This window comes from Thunnus maccoyii, chromosome 15 (assembly GCF_910596095.1).
Source record: "Thunnus maccoyii chromosome 15, fThuMac1.1, whole genome shotgun sequence".
Taxonomy (NCBI): domain Eukaryota; kingdom Metazoa; phylum Chordata; class Actinopteri; order Scombriformes; family Scombridae; genus Thunnus; species Thunnus maccoyii.
In genome coordinates, this window is record NC_056547.1 from 29,175,381 (window position 1) to 29,196,458 (window position 21,078).

A 21,078-nucleotide genomic window follows, 5' to 3' on the forward strand; every position below is an offset into this window, starting at 1 on the left:
TTTGTCTTTGTTTAACTGAGGAAAATTCTGGCCAAATCCAATCGTTGATTTGTTCATTTCACCTACTCAGTGCTTGTATTGGACCTTAGTCTCCTGGTGATATGGTTATGTAAATTTGTGTGTCGTTTGCATAATTATGGTAACATATTTTGGTGTTTTACATAATCTGAGCCAGTGGGAGAATGTAGATGTTGAACAGAAGAGGCCCCAGAATGGAGCCTTGGGGAACTCCATATTGTAACGGGTATAGGATGGACCCAATAGCAGCACAAATGACACTGGTATAAACTTTGCAGTCTTTATTTCACATGATGTCAAGGCGATATTAGCACGGTCGGAGAAACACAGTTCTAATGAGTATGACTCCACCGGAAATTGAACCCCGATCTTCCACTCCCACAGCGGACAAAGACCAGGGAACAGGCAGGCAGAACTCAGAGTCAGGGACAGAAGGCTGGTGGGTTTACCGGGGCAGAGACGAGGAGTGATGGTCGAGGACAAGCTGATCAGAAACCAGGAAGGCAGTCCAGTGAAGAAAGCAAGATGACTTAGCATAGTAGCGTAGACAATCTGACAAGGAGGGAGTGGGCCGAGGCAGCTTATATACTGGCTTGATTGCAGATGATGAGCAGGTGGGAGCGCCAGGTGAAGGTGGTTGAACTAATGAGGGGTGTGGCAGAGCAGAGAGTGAGACTGAATGATTGGATAATTCCCACAGCAACAGGTGAGGGGGAGAGCAGACTCTGACACATATGTCATTTTTGTCCACTAAGTTATATAATTACGAATAGACACAAAGTAGTCTCTGTCCTTCAAGTAGGATTCAAACCAAGTCCTACCCAGTTTTCTAGTCAGTCTAGTAATATGTTGTGGTCAACCACGTCGAATGCAGCACTGACATCCAATAATACTCAGACAGACATTCCGTCACTGTGTGTTTAAGGCCCTGTTTACACCTGGCATAAACATGTGTCTCAGGTGATCTGATCACAAGTGGACAGCTCTAAGTACAGGTGTGAACGCACCCAATGCACTGAGGACGAATTGAGATCCAATCACTCCACATTCGGAGGTGGTCTGGTCATTTAGCAGTGTAAACGCAATGCATCCTGGGCCACATTGAAGGCCCACCCACTCAACTGACGACCTCTATTTTCCTACAGATTAGGCACGGGAATTGAATTGCTGCCTCCTGTGTTCAACTTGATAACAGGATAAATAAATCCGTTTCTCATGTAAATTTGAAAAACGCAATCCACCTTCCGTCTTTTTCTGTTTGCCGTCCCCCTAACCCGTTTTCATCATCAAATCGACAGTTAGAATAGACATTTAACCAAAACCAGAAAATAACTTGTTTTTCGCTTGTATGTCTAAAAAATATTTCAGAAGCTAAACGTTGCTAGATAGTTTTCTCTGTGCTGTCAAGTTGATAACTACAGTTTTTAGTTTTGCTATGCTGCTTGACATAATGGAGCTCAGGATTTATCAGGAGGACGACTGCTTTACTCCAAACATTATGAACCTGAACTGTGTGTGTGTAACAGCTGACCTATTGGATGTGTAGAAGAACACAGAACATTAATTAACATTTGATCCTGACTGATCCTGTCGGTGTGCGCACAGCATCTCTCAATGGGGAGACGCAGCTGCGGGGAGACTGCTGCTCATAACTCTATATTTGGTAAATATATATGTTTAGACACGGCGCCAGAGCAAATCAATAGGAGGGGCATTTGATTTTCGTGAGGGGGCACACATGGCATTGTATATTTGTTTATCCTGTTATCAAACAAGTTGAACACAGCTGTGGATGGATGCTACACTCACTTTCCTTAACTAGACTCATTGAATACTAGAGAGTAATTCTGACAAAACTTCCAAAATACTATAAAAGACAAAACTTACAGCAGGACAAAAACATAAAAAAGAAACAGTTCATTCAGCTCGATAATGAGGTGCAAAGTGAGGCTTGATTTAGAAAAAGGTTAAAATGTGCACATACTTTAGGCTAGGAGAAAAGATGAATAGATAAGATGTCAAAAACTAAGATAAACCGGAGCAAAGTCTTGGTGAGCCTAGGTGAGGACCAGCCTGCCGACACAAAGGCAGTCTGTTCTTTTTATCAACTTGCAATCTGGAGCTTTCCCTGCTCTAGTGAGATTAATTTAATTGAGGTTTACATGCAAAAGTCACATACTTCAGCTCATCACTATGATCAATCAACAGTGATTATAAACATAAACATAAACATGCATGTTACAATGCATTACCCAAAACATTCAAAAAGAAAACACATGGTTTAAACAGCAATCATATTTCAGAGCATCATTCAGTCAGTTAATATAATACTCCTAACTAATTAACTATCATAATATTTTCCAGTACTGCTAATGGATGAGCAGAGGGTTAAACAACAACTAGTTTGATCACACAATATAATAAAATGCAGTCTTACACAAACCATAACTGTATATACTCAGGCCACATCAGGGTGAGTGTGTGTGTGTGTGTGTAAGACAGAGAGAGAGAAGGGAAGAGGTAATCCTTCTAGCTTGTCTGGTGTATTCAGACCCCGCTCCCGTGGTCCACAGTCAGATGACCCAAAAAGAGTTGTTAAGTGGTTCCATGTCCTGCTGTTAATCTTGTCCTTATGACAAAACATAGGTCTCTCAGGGGTTGAGAGCACCGGTGCCTTGTCTGGCTAGTGTCAGCCTTGACACCATTACTGTTGAGAAGTGAAAAGCCAGCTTACAGATCCAGAGGAAAAAGGTTTATTCAACCCACTATTGGAATTCTAAAAAGGGAAAAAACAGTAATCACTAAACTGTAATCATTCCTCTTGTTCATACTGGCTATTAAAAGACCCTGTACAAATGTGCTTTCAATGCAAGTGATGGGGGCCAAAATCCACAGGTTGTCCACATAGTCATTTTGTATCAAATTCCCTCTTTGTGTTTCCTCAGACAGTGTTTCCCTGTTGAGCTGTGGTGGAAGTATAGTAACAAAAAGAAAGACTTTGGCCCTAAAAAGACTGTAACGTTGAAAGATATCTACTTGATTTGACTTTTGGATGCTGAAGCTTCATATTAGCTTCAGATAAACTTTTAAATACATTTTTGCACAGAAGGAGGACTGTGGATTGTGTCCCCCATCACTTACATCATAAGTGCATTATGAAGGGATCTTCTAATGGTCATTATGTACAGGTGGGATGATTATAATAATAATAGTAATAAACTTATGGAAGTTATAGCACTTTTCTTAACAATGCTAAAAAGTGTTTTACAAAAAGAAAACAAAGTCAGACAAGGCAGATAAAAAGAAAGTAAAGACAATAAAATGAATAAGATCAAATAAATAAAAACATATATGAAACATTTACAAAAGATTGCACAAAGAGAAAAGTTTTATGAAGAGATTTAAAAGAAGCTAGCGATTTAGTGTGTCTGAGTTCAGTAGGCAGAGAGTTCACAAATCGTGACCAGGGAGTAACCAGCAGGGCTCCATCCACAGATTTTAATGGCTCAGAAGAAACATACCAGGTAATTAAATCAGAGATTTATGTAGGTGCAAGGCTGTTGAAAGCCTTAAAAGTGGGTAATAAGATTTTAAAATCAATGCAAAATCTAACAGGGAGCCAATGTAGGGAGGAAAGCACAGGGGTAATGTAATCATGCCTTTTTATTCCAGTAAGATGTTGAGCAGCAGCATTTTGTACCAGTTGGAGATGGTGGAGCCCTGGCTGATACCCAAGTAAAGTGCATTGCAAAAATCAAGCTGAGAATATATAAAAGCATGTACAACTTTTGGTAAATCAGCAATTGATAAAAATGACCTAATTTTAGAGAGTATCTTGAGCTGAAAGAAACATGACCGGACAACAGTTTTGACTTGGTCATCAAAACAGAGGTTAGCATCAAATATTAATCCTAGATTCCTAGCAGCGTGCTTAATATTATGTGACTGATCACCAAGATTAGCACCAAAAAACCTGATGGAATTTGGGGGAACCAAACAGAATGCCCTCAGACTTTTCATCATTAAATTTAAGGAAATTTTGGGACAGGATTTGATATCAGAGAGGCAAGCTGTAAGATTTGCTAGGCTGCCAGGATCTGTGGGGGGTTTTTTGTAAAGCAAATAAAGTTTTTATTAACTTTTTCAACTCTACAAATATAATAACGCACAGGACCAGTTACTATAGTAAATCAATGAAAAATAAATAACAGGACAAACAGAAGAGAACAAACAAAATATATCTGGGAAAGCAGAATTAGCTATAAGTACAGTAGAAAACAAGCACACAGTAAACTGTGGAGACAAGTGAAAAATAAAAGATAAGAGGGCACCATGTATCTATACGTGGAGTAGCATATTTCCCATAAAAACAAAACGAATTATAGGAATATTTACTTCATGTTAGGTTCCTTCCTTTATATACATCATAAACTTAGACCAAACTTCACAAAACTTTCCTTGGTAATTATTAGTCCTTGCGATTAGAGCTTTTATGAGGCAATGTCTGTCATCAATTTGAACCATTCAGCAAGATCTGGTTTTGTCTGGCTCTTCCAATGGCGTAGAACAATCCTTGAGGAGGCAATAAAGCCTGCCAGTGCAAGTCCAAGATTCTGTTTGGTTATATTGGGTGGTAAGAGAGACTGGTCTCCTAATAAACATCAAAAGGAGAAACGAAAGAACTTTCCCACATTAAATGAAGAAAGGTACCTGTTTCATTTTTACACTTCCAACAATAATTGTCCTCCATGAATCCATGAAGTTCAACAGGGTTATAATAATAATACAACAGCCAACATCTGCCACCATATTTTCCATCTATCCACTTCTATGTTTGAGTTCAGATCTCTTTCTCATATTTTCCTTAAGTTTTCAAAGTTACCTTAAAGAGTTTTTGCCATTGTTTTATGAAAGACTGGAGCTGATTGTACTAGGCAAATTAAAACAGGACATTAGGTTGTTCTCCTTTTCGCTTAATATGACCCCCAGACTTTTTATGCAGCTCCTTAATTGTAGATACCTCTTCTTGTAGATACTTCTTCTTATCTGCTAAGCCCAAATCATCTTTAAGCTCTTGAAAGAATAGAAAAATGCTTGCTCTATACAAATCACTACATTTTCGAATGTTCTTACCTACCCATGAGTCCCACGGAATATTTTTGTCACCTATTTGGATTGATGGGTTGTTCCAAATTGATGAATATCCTTGTTTATATTGAGAGATATGTAACAACTTATGAGTGTCTTTCCATGTCTCACCCAATATTCCACAACTGGGTTGTTATTAAGGCTTGGTACATTTTTCTGTGACAATACCTCTATCAGCTCCAAAGGGGTAGCAAGTTCACTTTCTATCTGCATCCATACAAGTTGATTAGTATTTCCATTATTCCAATGTTTAGCCAATTTTGTCATTTCAAGCGATATTCCATACAACTCTACATTTGGTAATCCTAGCCCTCATAAATTCCTTGTAGTGTATTATCTAAGAATGTTAATTCTGGGTTTCTTCCCACTCCACAGAAAGTCTCTGATTAACTGATTAAAATATTTAAAAAGCCCTGAGGTGCAACAACCATTTTTATTGTGCTTATCTTTTCCCATAAACTCAGATTTATTAGCTTCCATCTGTCAAATTTTCTTTCAGTCTTTTGAAGCAGCGCAGACATATTGATTTGCACTATATTGGTCAGATCTGCACAAAGTTTTATCCCAACATATACCATTTCTGTATCTATCCATCTGAATTACAGTGGACTAATTACTCCTCTATGACAAGTTCTTGATACTTTGAATATGTTTCAACTAAATCTAACAACATAGGGTTGTAGTGGCATGGTCTGTGGCTAGTAACAAAATGTCATCCACATGAAGAAACAGCTTGTTCTCTCTTCCTCCAGCTCTAACCCCCCCAATCTTTTAGTATGCTGTAATACCTACTGCAAGAGGTTCAAGAAATAACGTAAACAGTGATGGAGAGAGCAGGTCTCTCTGCGTTGCACCCTGTGACAGCTTAGCAGAGGGTGATATCAACCCATTTGTAAGGACTGATGCTTGTGGGTCTGCATATATCACCCTAATCCAATTTAAGAACCCAGCTCTGAATCCAAAAGTTTCCATAGTATGCAACAAAAAAACTCCACTCTCAAAAACCTTCTCCGCATCTAGAGAGAAGGCCGCAACTGGAGTGTCGTCCTCCCTGCTTAGCCACATCAAGTGATGCAATCCTTTGAGGTTACTAGAGGATGACCTACCACTTATAAATCCAACCTGATCTGGATTTATAATGTCTGGCAGGATATGCTCTAGATGCATAGCCAATACCTTAGTATCTTATAATCAACCCCTGCTAAACTGATAGGCCTGTTGGTTGAATCAAGTGGGTCCTTTCCTTTTTTGAGGATCACTGCGATAACTGCCTGATTCAATGTACTGGGTACCTCACCCGTTAATATAGCCTCAGAATACACCTTCGTTAAGATAAGTGTCAAAATATCAATGTAGTTCTTATAATATTCAACAGGGAAGCCATCTAACTCTGAAGCCTTTCCTGACTTCATTAATTTAATAGCTTTCCTAACTTCATCCTCTGTAATTGGAGTGTCCAAGGTTTCTACTTGATTAGACGACAGCCTAGGGAAATCAATCCTCGAAAACCATGCATTCATTTCTTCAGTGTTAACAGGAGTGTCTGAAGTATACAGATGTGAGTGGAACTTTTTAAAGACTTGGTTAATTTCCTGAGGTGTAGTCACCACTTGTCCAGATTCATCCTTAATACCTGATATAACATATGTGGCTTCCCTTTGGTTTAACTGTCTTGCCAGAAATTTTCCTGACTCTTTTCTGATCTCATAGAAATTCGTTTTAAGTTTAAATATGGCAAATTCAGCTTTCTTATTATATATCTCATTTAACTCATATTTATTTTTGCATATCTGTTTCAGTAAAGTCTCACTATACTTTTCAGATAAAGTTTTTGCTTTAACTCAATTACAAATTTCCTGGTTTTCTCCCTATTTTCTTTCTTCGGATTTGATGTATGGGCTATGATTTTGCCCCTAATAAATGCCTTGGAAGCCTCCCAGACAATGGCTATCCTTTCAGTAGACTCCAAGTTTATTTGGAAAAATGTTGAAGTTCTTCAGATAGTAACTACAGTGGAAACTGCTTAAAGTGATCACTGCCATCCAGGTCAAATTGATCACTATAAGCGGATTATTATTATAACCATTTTTTTTTCTTTTTCTTTATTTCTCATAAAGATTACCATAGAATTGACATTTGTATATTTATTTATATTTATTTGTATATTTTGGAGAAACACAACCTGTAATGCTGTACAACCATCCTGCCATGAGGGCAGACAAAAACATTACTAGGAAGAGGGGAGGACATTTCTCTTCATTTGATAACGTTAAAAGTAAAATTAGGCTTTGCTGTTGGCTTCCTGGCTGAGAAAAAGGAGAGAGAGAGAGAGAGAGAGAGAGAGAGGAGCAGTGGTCGAGTGAGCTAGAAAGTGGATGAGGAGAGTGAGCAGTGGTAGTGAGAAAATCAGTGAATGAGAGGAATAAAACATTATTTTCTGATTGTTTCACGGCGGTTACAAATAAAAATACTCACAACCACACCCCACACCTCCACACAATCCTGCAGTAGTGCACCGCAACACCTGATAATGGTGCCGCAGCCGCTAAATACACCTCATATGTGTACTATGGGATTAAGGTAAAAAGAAAATAGAAGTACCATTGTTTAATATTTTTATGTTTTCATGTATGAAAAGACCCAAGATGAACACTGTAAGTGGACTGCTTGACTACTATAAGCAAATCATTTTAACACCATTTGTATAGAAATGATTCTGTCCTGAGCTTTTTGATCCATATAAGCAGTTGATCATTGTAACCGTGATCACTATAAGTGGTTTCCACTGTATTTATATGTTGGGTCTTGAAATAAAGAAGTGTTAAGTCTCCACCTACTACTCCTCCCACGACCCATGTGACTTGTCAGATCTGTGGGTTTTAATGGCAGATATAACTGAGTGTCATCAGCATAAAAATGGTTAAGCACATCATGATTCTGAATAACATGGCCGAGTATATAGAGAACAGAAGGGGACCAAGAACAGAACCTTGAGGGACACTACAACTCAACTGAGCCATTGACCGTAATAAGCTGACGGCTGAGCCCATGAGGCCTACCCAAGTTTCCAACCAATGTAAGAGTATACCATGATCAACTGTATCAAATTCAGCACTTAAATTTTAAAGCACTAAAACCAGACTGGAAAATAGAGATGCACCGACCATTTGGCCACTGATTGAAAATGGCCAGTTATCAGCAGATCAGCCCAAATTAGTCTCATATATTCAATTTTTCGCTGGTCAAATTTTCAGCACATAGCCACACTATGGTGCACATTGTGCACACAACAGCAGCTGTGGGACAGACAGTGTAGCCAAACACACACAACGTGCAAGTGGCGCACACAGCGCACAGATAGCCACAGCCACAAATGCACAGCATTTCATTAATGTCAAAGTTCTTCAGCATGAGTGAAGAAGACACAAAGCTCGCAATTTGTAATGCCTTTGAATCCAAAATAAGCCTTGGAGGAACAACCTTGAGAATCTTTCTGAAAATTGGAATAAGCAAAAATCGGAGGCAGCAGGTCAGAGTTTTAAAAAATCAGAAATTGGATTCAGCCAAAAGAGTCGCAGTTGGTGCATCTCTACTGGGAACTGTTAAAAACACTATTATTATTCATAAAAGATATCAGCTGGGATAAAATTACTTTCTCCAAAACTTTAGATAAAAAAGACAATTTGGAGATTGGTCTGTAGTTACTTAAAGACTTAAAGAGGGTCCAAGTTAGGTTTCTTTAGCAATGGGTGAATAATAGCATGCTTAAAACTGTGGAAAAGATTCAGAGGCCGGAGGATTGTTACAATTTGCTAAATAACAGGGCCAACAGTGGAAAATACCTCCCTGAGCAATTTAGTGGGGATGATGTCTGAGATGCAGGAGGAGGAGTTCATATGGGAGACTGTATCCTCTAACACTGAAAATGTGATGGATTGAAACTGGAAAAAAGAGACAGAAATAACATGGGAAATAGAAAGAATGCAAGGGTCAGGCTGGATTTGGGACCTGATACTCTCAACCTTATTAACAAGATGTTGTTAGGTATAACAATAGATAAAAGTTCAGAAAACTCAAAAATAAAACTAACAGATTTAGGAGGCCTATAAATTAAATTGCAGAGTAAGGGGGCAGGGCCTGTAATTAAGAAAATTAATACTTCAAAGGAAATAAAATTACCAAAAGTAACAGGATGGCACTTAAAACCTAACTTATAAAATACAGCTAGACTACCCCCTCTCCCGGAGGACCTGGGAATATGCAAAATCCAGGGGTGTAGCCTCAATCAGGGGAACAGTCATGGGAACAGTGTCCCCTGGTGACAGCCATATCTCAGTAATCATAAAAAAGAAAAAACAATTTCAATGATCATATGGGCACCAGCTATTATTTTAAGACTTGAAAAATTGTGAACCAATCATTTAATATCCACAACAAATGTGATGGTTGTCTGTCCAGTATTCTTAAGATATCTTGTCATGGGTCTGAGCATGGTTGTGCAAATTCAGTTCTGAATTTTAAATGGTCTCTGTCTCAATGTTAGATATTGAAAGTTAATGCAGTAGGTGTAATGAATAATAAGTCTTTTCTTTTCTCACAGGACTGACATAATTAGAGCCACTCCTACACCTGGTTGATGATATAAAATCATATTTGTTGCTCATTTTTCACTTAATCCTGCCAGGAGTGCAGGGTTTTATCAAATGCATTCCTTCATTCATATTAGACATGCTAAGCACACAGGTCAGCCAGACAACCTGCACTGGGCGAAATTGGAAGTGGAGCACTATCAGCATACAATGACTCTATCATTAGACACCTTATGAACTGCTGATATGTTATGAGTGGTGTGCTGAGGATGTGTGATAACCCACAACGGCATGAATATTTAACACAGAGCATAAATGATCTCACCCATGCATTCTGATTCTGGTGGAGGATGAGATAACTCAACCGCCACCAATGTGTTTTATGTTTCTCAATTTTAATACCGCAGTTTAAATACTCATTACACTGCTACATCTTGGTCCTCCTGCCTCCTGCATCATAACACTTTCCCATTAAAGATACAGACAACTGGAATACACATAATTCTCTGCCACCATGGTTACCATATGTGTACAATGGCAAGGTATGACCTTTGTTAATTGCAATACAGCCACTAAAATGTAATGCAAGGCAAAGGGAAAGAAAGGCTGAAGCTTTCTGACTAATGTGTCCTTATTCATCCAAATGATAGAGACTGTCCTCCAAAGAAAAACGACCCAATAGGATGTAATGCCAGTCGCCCAAAAATGACATATAGTTACGTTTGTAACTATATGTCATTATTTGTGGCTGTAGTAATTCTGACCTGGAGCAGCGGTGCAGTTCAGATGATGTATATACAGGATATGGAGACAGATTTCCTCCGTCAGAGGAGGAGAGGTGGGTGGAAGCTCTTCATAAGAAATAAATCCACAGCAGATCAAGGCTTTGATACAATTTCAATATTCTAAAAAGCATCAGGGTTATCCTTTAATATTAAATGTTCATGTACAGATTCCACTATTGCTTCAATTAGGGTCGAATCTGAGGTGAAATATATAGAAATAATGTTGTATAAAAAAGTTATTAGAAGAGAAGACATTAATATATATATATATATATATATATATATATATATATATATATATATATATATATATATATATATATATATATATATATTTTATATAAATTCACCATATTGTATTGTATTATATGTACATTTGTATGTTCTTTAATGTGTGTTCATTTTTTTTTTTTTTTTTAAAGAAAAGGTGGTGGTGGTTACAAAGTGATGTGTAACAGTTTTGGAAAGCAGACAAATGATGTTGTCCTGCTGATTTCTTCCGATAGGAGCACCAGATTAGAAAACACTCCTGTGTGTTTGTTCTGGAGTGAAATGATCGAACCATGAAACCATGAAAACCAGATAAATTGTAGATTCTTATATACTCAGCTGTGTTCTAGCTGTGTAGCTGCATTTTGTTTGCTCGATAAATTAACCAAAGACCACATGGAGACATAATGGAGAACTGACCATATACAAGTATGTAATAACCAGGCTAGAAAGATATCAACTTCAAAAACTCAATTAATAATTTAAATGTTTATCAACTACCTTTTTTCCATGAAAACTGGATGAAAAGTAGCCTTTGAAAACTAGAAGTATGGCAAAATGTATAACATATTTTGTCAATGAATGAAAATGAAAGAATAATGTATAAAGATGACCTAATGGCTGTTTAGGTCTTATTCAACAAGCTGCCTGCATCCTCGACTCACATACTGATGAGTAAAACAGTCTCCTCCAGCAGCCAATAATGTCTCTCATTCAGAAGTTGATTTAGCTGTTTGACCTGTTGTGTTGTGCCATTAATAAGAAACATCTTGCTGTCAGTAATCTTCCTGGTCTGTAATTGATGCTCTTTCATTCTAGTGAGGAGGTGACTCTGAATGATCAGCTGCTCTGCAGTAGAGAGCACAGGAACGACAGAGTGAGCAACTCTGTTCAAATAGACAGATTTTTTCCCTAACCTCCTGATAGATGATAACAACGCCTGTAACCATGGTAACTACACACAACAAAGATGGTGACAAAATACTTGGAAGGTACATAAATTTCAAATTGATTAAAATAAGACTATGCTACATTGTAAATTTCTCAAAGAACTTCGCTATAAAGGTTGTGATATGTAGCACAACAAGCTAGTGGAGCTGTAAACAGAACTGTGTTCCTGCACATGCTCAGTGTCTTACAAGAAACTTCTCTTTTAAGAGTTAAGTTTATTTGACATGGACATCACAATAGCATTGGAACTGCAACCGCAGTGCAGCAGTGTGGCTCATTGATGTGTTTTTAATAGTTTTTGGAGAACAACAAAGGTCTACAGCACAGAGGAATAAGATATATCAGACTTTGATACACACACAGTACTTGTAAGGATCAATTCATTGTTGGTTTGGCTCTGCGCATGAGATTTGTTGAAAATAAGAAAAATATAGAAAATCACCAGCCTTATCCTTTGATTCACATAAGAATCGATGATATTTTGGCAGAACAAAAAAGCCAGAACACATTGCAACACTGGGACAATGTACAGCGTGCACATACTAGAGTTATTTTTTTAGTTAGTTCATCCTCAAAGAAAGAAAGAAAGAAAGTGTTGGGCCCATTCTGGATTTAATAACTTCAACTTTGCAAGATAGAAGAGAAATATATTGTTAAAACTTCATACGCCATCACCCGGACAACCAACCTGCATGGACCAACACACACTGCAGCACTTTCAGCCAACTCTGGTCGGGTGGAGAAAATAACTCTGTTTACAGTGTGTTTCATATGAAAAGCCCTGCAGCTGTACAGAGCTGTGGATAACAATAGGTTGACTGATACTAGTGTTTTGGAAGAGAGGTATTCTACACTGCTGGAGACAGAACACAAAACTCAACATACTCAACACTCAACTCAACACTTTTTTCCCCCTCACTCAAGAACAAATAGACCAACTTCTGTTTATCTAAAGACATTTAGTCAATAGCAGTGGTCAGTAAATTGCACTTTCATTATTCTCATACAGGCAGATCACTGAAAGATGCTTCCAAATTGATGCAGTTCCCTTTTTAAATCCAAAAGCTGCATACTTTCACACACAGCAACCATCATCAAGACCAGTTTGTTTAACTGCTAGTTACTTTTCAGATTAATATTTTACATGTAAAACAGATGATGTATTCTATATTTTTCATATTTGTAATTCATTTAGATAACTGTTTGTTTTCATCCTGAAATTAAAAGGCTCTTTTTCTGTTGATCAGTGTCAAACAATCCATAATTAATCCTCTTTGATTCAATGTTTTAAGACAACAAAATGTGTCAAATTCCAATATAAAATGCTCCACACACATACATTATAGACTTGTGCACACACACACACACACACATGCACAGTCCTATTCTTTGTGGTGTGCTGTGGTTGAGGAGGGCACCATTATGTCCCTGCTCCTGTTAGTGAAGGTGAAGAAATATCTGCTGTCACAGCGCTTTCTTTCCCTCTCAGTGTGCAGCAGAGAGCTGCTGATTAACCCCGACACTCCCTCGGACACAATCACTGCCTACTTGTGTGGTCAATGGAAATGACAAGGACAAGCAATTTTAGCATTAGGACCAATCAGAAGCTAATCACAGCTGATGATTTAAGCTGCAGATCAGAGCTCATCAGGGCCACTTGGTATAAAAATAGTCAGTCAATCTACAGTGAAGAGGTCAAACACAACATGGAGCTCTGTGTGTTACTTGAATTATTGCAGCGTTGTTGAGCTCTGAATACAACACAAACACATATAATACAAACTAGCTTAGTCTATAAATGCTGTGGTATATGAAATAAGTTATATATGCTATATACTTGTCCCTATACATGTTTTTTTATTCTTAACCTTAACCGTGTCCCTAACAGTCTTTATGGGAAACATGCAGCATTGCAAAAGTCAATCAAACAATAAGTCAAATAAGTAAATAAAAAACAAATTAAAACAGGTAACATCAATAAATAAGAACAATTTTTAAAAGAAAACTATAAAACTACAGGTCAGACTGTATTACAGTGTCACAGTGCTGGTGACCACAGTGAAAATTTGGAGACTGCACAGCTAGAACTGAAAAGGAACGTTTAAATCTATTGCACCTGGCCGAGGCACTCTGTGCTAAAGGAACCAGGAAATCTTTATAAGGAGACTAGAGCTGCAAAAATTAGTCCGTTAATAAATAAGTGGATCAAATGAAAATTAATAGGCAACTATTTTGATAATCAATTATTATATTATTATTAATTCATTTTTCTTTGGTTACAACCTCTCAAATGTGATGATTAGTTATTTGTCACGTATGATAATAAATTGAACATCTTCAAATTTTGGATTGTTAGTCAGGCAAAACAGGCATGAAGACGTCACACTGGGACATGATGTGATGGTTGGAATGCCTGTTGAAAAATAATCAACAGTTTTTCTCAGCGAAAAACCCTTTTTTCGGAGGTGGATGGAGGTGGATGAGGAGGTCAGAGTGGATGAATAACACAACAAAATGATGGACATTAATGCAGAGGCAGCAGATCACTGTTTGTCTATCACATCATAAAACTGATTTATTTGTCCAACAGTAATTTGTAACGGTTTTGGAAGGCACGGACCCTTTAGTCTTTTTTAATGTAAAGGTGGAGTCAGTGATTCTGGTGAAAGACGCTGATAGTTGAACTCAATAGCCAAACAAATACACCCCTCCCTTCAGCACTCCTTCAGAAGCTCTGCTGAGCACCAACGCCCCCTGTTGCTGATTGGCTGGAATAGTGTAATGGTGCTGTATGGCTTGGTCCAAGCCAATTTGTTTGTTTCCCATTTACAGAGCCAGGGATATGTACGAACACTGGATTTTTTTTCCATCACACACGGAACGAACAGCTAGTTGACCGTGAGGAGATATTAGTTGAATTTGACAAAAAGTGTATTGGATTAGAATCGCTGACTACATCTTTAAGAGATGGTATTAAAACCGTGCAGTGCATTGCCAAATATGGAAGAAAAAGTAGAAAGCTAACCACAGCCTGCCTCCAGCTCTGTACTCAACATGCAGACATGAGACGGAAATAAGATCACTCTCAGAAAGAAAGAAAATATGTGTATTTCCCAAAATGTTGAACTATTCCATTTATACTAGTTAACTGATTTCTCTTAGTTTTACTGTGTATTTTGGAAGATTTAAATCTAAAGATCTAAATAATTTTAAAAAAAATACAACACACATTGTTATATGTATTTCCTTTTTATGTATTTACTCATAATTAAATAATTTTCTCTTTAAAAACTGATTTTTGTCATTGTGACATGAGACATGAATTTTCCATGCCACAATCACAACACAGAAAACAAAGTGAAGAGGTGAATTGCATTTCAGTGATGTCCAGCAGACTGTCTGCTGTTACAAAAAACACTGTCAGTACTTTTTATGATGAGGTGCAAGGTTTTTGTTGTTGTTGTTGTTGTTGTTGTTGTTTTTGGTTTTTTGGAGATTGAGACTTGTCCATGCCAAAATGACAAACAATCAACTGTCAAGCCACAGCTCGAGGAGGAACCATGAGCTATGGCAGCTTTTTACATTCAAACTGCTGTGGGCCAGCTGACTGCAGGGACATTCATTGTGGACGGTTGATCATTTCTCATTTTGTCATCAATGATGCATTTTCATCTCAAAAAAGAAAAAGCTCCCTTGCACTTCCTCATGAAAACTCACTAAACAGTGTTTTGTATTTAGTATCGGCAGGTCTATGCTGCCCCCGGCTGGACAACACTAAAATGCGACTCACTTGTGTTCTGTGTTGTGATTTGATTTTAATGTGGCATGGAAAATTCATGTCATAATGAATATCCCCCAACAATTCATTCAGCTATTAAAGACAAAAAGCTAAATAATTGTCATTTATAATATGTTTTCCACTGACTTATGACATAATACATGCATACATAAAAAAGAAATACATATTACAATGTGTATTATATTTCACTTCATTTTTAGTTGAATTGTTTTTTAAATGTTTTAAATCTTCACAGTGTGTGTCTTCTAGTGTCATATTTAATAATGAATGTGATGTTCTACTGTGTATCATTGGTACTTTATATAAGTGAATGTGGACATAGTTGTATATGTTGTGTTGCATTGTCACTATGTAATTTTGATTGGTTATAAGTGGTGTTGATTTGTATTGTTAGGGAGAATAGTTATTAATAATAGCTGTGATATACATGTATAAACTCCGCATGCCCTGCTAAGTGGTAGAACATAATACTGGTTTGACACAGCAAAGTAGAAGATTAATATTTCCTTCCTGACAGTAGAACAAGTGGCTTTGATAACAAAGACAATTATTTTACATTAATATTCATTAAGTAATTAATAATACAGTTTGGGCCACAAGTATACATGGAAGGAAATTATTGTGTAAATTGGTTTTTAACTCCAAATCTGCAAAAGTACAAAAATGAAAATAAAACATCACAAAATGGTTGTGTCCAGACTGAGACTCTCTGCTGGTACAGTCAACCAGAACCACCTCTTGTGCCTCTGGTGAACTCCAGCACAATACAGCAGCAGCAGCACCACAGCAATTAATCTTAGTCACACAGAATATAGCAGTCGAGCAGTGAAGTGACTGCATGAGTGATTGCACTTGACCAACAGCGGCATGGATGCACACGTTAAACAACAAAAACAGTGCTGTTGGAGTGACTGCCGGATAGTGACGGTGACTCTTACAGGCGACAGCTGCTCTTCAGCTGCTGACAAGAGCATGCATGAAAGGTTCTTACCTCTGGGTTGATTTGATAAGGTCGCATGCACCAGGATGAAATGTGACAGCTTTTCACTGCAGAGAATAAAAAACATAATACTTCAACTTGGACAGAAACTGGAAACCAGTAAGCAGAAAAGGATTTAGTTCAAACTGAAGATAAGACAACATATTGACAGAAACATCAGTCCTGTCTCCAACCTATTGTCTTTTAACTCATCATGTTATCAGCCTGCAGTTAAAAGTTAACTTCAAACTGTATATTTTGAGTAATGACTGAATTTAGTTTTATATTAGATTGTTTTTCCCTCTATGGGCTGATCCATAGGGTTATCTTACTTGGGTTAGGGTTAGGGTTAGGGGTTGGGGTTAGGGTTAGGGGTTAGGGTTAGAGATATTTACATCAAGGAATGACCATTTATAGCAAATGGTTACACAGTTAGATCTGATGGAAAAGGCTATCAAAGATTCTAAGCAGTTACAAGGATTCTGCTGAGAGATCTAATCCCCCGAAACAAAATGAATGAAGTATTAGCAGGGAACACATTAAACCCCAAACACAACAGAGCCACTGAGATCCACCATCCTGAATGATGTATACAACAGGATTTTGCAATTTCCCTTGAAAGTCTTTCTCATCTGAGATGAAGCTCAGACAGCATCCTGGCTACAGTAGCCTCAGATGGACATTTAGCAGGATAATAACGGTATTCTGATTCAAGGGAAATATTCTAAACTAAATGTACCTAACCTATGAGAAGCAACAGCATGTTGCAATTTCCTCTGAATGCTAGCAAAGCCCTTCTCATCTGAGATGTGACTCAGTAATATTGATTATCCTCACGTGAACATATCAGAAATGCACAAATAGTATCTTGATATAAGGGAAAAATATTAAGACTAAAGAGAGAGAAACACATGTTGCTCTTATGTAAGCCAGGACTCCTCTCTTCTCAAAGCTAATCACATTAGCAATGTGCAGGAGTTCAACTAAAGATTATATAAAAAACCATAAACCAAGTGAGTATCTCTAGTGATCAGCTAAATAGCACATATGTAACACACACTAATAGACAACATCCAAAACAACTTCACACCACCAGAGGAAAGTATGCTAGAAGAATGTATCACGTTAGCAACAAGGTAAGCACATGCTAACAGTGCAGATTTTAGTTGGAGAGTGTTTAACTGAAATAAATTTGTGGTAATTTCTACTTTGAAAAAGGACCACTTCACAACTACATGTCCAAAGATAAGGGATGTGCAGAGAGGCCAGTATTTGTATTTGCATTTGTATTCAAACAAAAGAAAAATCCTGTTTTTGTTTTTACCACACTTCTGATTTTAAGATATTAAAGTGTTAAAGAAACTGCTCTGCAATAAACTTTTTTGCAAAGGTGGGTTTCCACACACCCTCCAACCCCAGTCACAAACATCTACACTGACCAGTCAGCCACAAATCAACTGTGCCAGAGAGTGAGATCTGCAGCTCTTTATATACTCATGACACAGAGACAGGCAGCGATATAACCTTGCTGTTACGAGTCCCAACCTGCTCGCTGTTGTTTGTCATGTTTTTTTTCTTCCTGAAAACAATTTTTTTTTTAAATATTTGTACGAAATAAATATTTGTAAAAGCCCACTATTTATGCTTTTTTCAAATTCAGATTTGAACCCCCAAGTTATCCAGTCTTATTTTGGAGAGAAAACTGTCTCTCATACACATCCACAACTTTACATGCACACAGTTTACCTGTACAGTGAGGGATTATTAGCAGCATTTAATATATGCTCACTTTCACCTCCAAATAAAGTGGTTTAAATAATATGGATAAGTCTGTTTACAACCTGTAAACCACTTGTGTTGAACAGAACTATTTTTCATTCCCAAATTTAAGTACAATCATAACAAATAGAAGCACTGGCCCAAGAAGTGCTTCGAGAAAGTTTTAATAAACTGTAGTTTCTCTGCAGGGTTGTTAAAATCCTCTTATTCCACATTATGTAACAGTGTCATTATATATACTGAGTGAAATATTCAAAAAGAGTGCATGTTATTTATTCCATCAAATTTAAATATTTTACATGTCTTGCACATCATTTTAGACATATTTCTCTGATATTAAGCCTGATATATTTGGTAATTCAGGAACTTTTTGATCTCCACTACAGTTTTTTATGTATGCTGAACATTTGATGACTTGCAACAGCAGGTCCAGTGAAAGTGAGGTTTGAGGGGAAAAGATCAAAAGTGTGTGGGTTCAGTCGCAGGTCAAGAGATGCTTCGAAGTTAAAAAAAAAAAATATCTTTGCTTGGTTTTGGTTTTGGTGTCTCCCGTAGACCTGATAGCAGCTGATAGACCTGCCACCACGTTTCAGCATTCAGAACATTTCATCACCATTTTTAGTGATTATGGGGATATTGAATTGTCATGTCCACTTTTTCTCAGTAGCTGATTATGAAATGCGGTTGTGTAAAAGACAAGGAGCATGGAAGACTGGGCACAAGTGATGTAATTACTGGGAAGAGCCTTGTGACAAATGGCAGTGTATCAGCACCAGAGAATGTGACAACGATATATAAACTGAAATTGAGATTTTATTGGAAGTGACTAGAGATCACTCTGCAGAAAACATTGGTCTCAACCTGTCATTTAATGTTATATCACATGTTAATGACTTATTTTTCATGGAACAAGAATACTGATATAATTTTATTTGTTCCCACTTCAGTTTCCTCAATCATTTTGTTTAATAAAAAGTGTCAAAATCTTGACACCCCCTGATAGAATCAGGATTCTTAGGATCTGTAATTTTGGCACTGCATTCCGTGTTTTCCATGTGAGGTATCATTTATATAAAGTCTATGGTCATATTGAATCCAGCACAGTACCTGCTACAACATGACTTGAATTATAGAGCCTTTGATAACTAACAAAGGGAACACTGCCAGATGTGTAAATGAATCAGTCCTGTTGGTGTCATTCAAATGAGGAAATTTGGATAAACACTGCCACCAAGGGGATCAATTCTGGAACAACAACTATGCACTGATGGTATAAATGAAAAACATTTGTGGCTTTTGCCTTTTCTGTGTGCAGGTCATAGCACTTTGCAGTAAAGTTTTGTCATACATGCAGTAAACACACATAAACACAGGTATCCAAATGTGTAAAGTATGTATATGTATTCCTAACTGAACACACTATCAATAAAAATAAGGGGAAAAAGCTTTTTTTGTTGTTGTTTTTTTTCCCCACAAAATGTTCTAACATTCCTCAAACAACAAAAGCTCAGTAGAGGAAAACAAAAGCATTTATATTAGAAAATAAAGAACTGAAAAAGTGGGCTAAATCTCACCTTCTTTGTGGGTCTGGCCATAAGACTTCATCCTAATCACATGTGATGTTGTCTTGAGCTAGGCAGTGTGGAAAAGTATCACGTGGAGTGTCGTATCCAGGCCTGGCATGACCCCTGATTGTCTCCACAAGCCTCCTCCACTGCCTGTAGAAGGTTTATGCGTTGGTGGAGCTGGCGATCATACACCTTGCAATGCCATGCAGAGAAGAATTCTTCAATAGGATTCAAGAACAGATAGTATGGGGGGAGATTGAGTGTGATGCAAAGTGAGTGACCTGTGAACCAATTGTGGACCAAAACAGCCCAGTGGAAACTAACATTGTGCCGGATGATAACGTACCTGTGCTGCTGTGGCCCATGGTCATTAGGAATTAGTCTATTGTGTCAACGTGGAAAGGCAATTGGCAAAATATTGCAGCAATGTAGAGACCAATGTTTACAGTTTTGCTAGAAGTGTGTTAATGAATTGCAAATTGAGTGTAAAGCAGTGAGTTGTCTTTACAGTTTTGCAAAAAGTGTGATATAAAATTACAAACTGAGTGTAAAGCAGAGAATGTGCATTCAGTTTGGCACATTTAGTAATGCATTGGCCACAAGTGTTAATGGTTTCAGAGACAGGGCTTCAAGAATCACTGTTAGTGTTTAAGCATTCAGAAAAAACTGTAAAACTTCAGATTGAATTTCAGAATACATTGTTCTCTCATTATCTTGATTATTCCAAGCTGATTTTAACCTAAATCAGTTGTAATGTAGGCTAAGTATTTAGTACATGCATGTGTTTAACTTTGCAGATAAATTGTGGACTCTCCAGTAACAGTAAAAATAATGATAAGATCAATAAACTGCCGGATGTTTGTCTGCCTTGAGATGATGAAGAAGTCAATGTTCACTATGAACCAATATAATAATGATGCATTTGAGTCTGTAGGAAAACAATTCATTTTTTTCTCTCTTTTTTTGTTACTTTTGGTTGAAATATTACCCTCTGAACATGTCACCAACTGTTGAAGTGTGTAAACTACAGTGTTAAATAGTCCAAACAGTCTGTTTCATAAAAAAAGTTTTGATTACTGTTCCGCATAAAAGATGAAGACAATTATTGCAGTATAAGTAAGTCGTTTTGTTAATTTGTGCTCAGGGCCAAACAAGTCCAACACAAAACTTTATCCCATCATGGCAGTTAATT

General features: G+C 37.4%; 1 long non-coding RNA gene across 1 annotated transcript; it reads right to left on the reverse strand.

Annotated features, from left to right (window-relative positions):
* Positions 1-2,715: 2,715 nt before the first annotated feature.
* Positions 2,716-20,384, reverse strand: LOC121913842. Its single transcript, XR_006100383.1, has 4 exons — positions 20,233-20,384; positions 19,893-20,104; positions 16,552-16,607; positions 2,716-2,794 (listed from the first exon to the last, which is right to left on the reverse strand). It is a non-coding gene; the product is annotated as an uncharacterized LOC121913842 (long non-coding RNA).
* Positions 20,385-21,078: the final 694 nt, after the last annotated feature.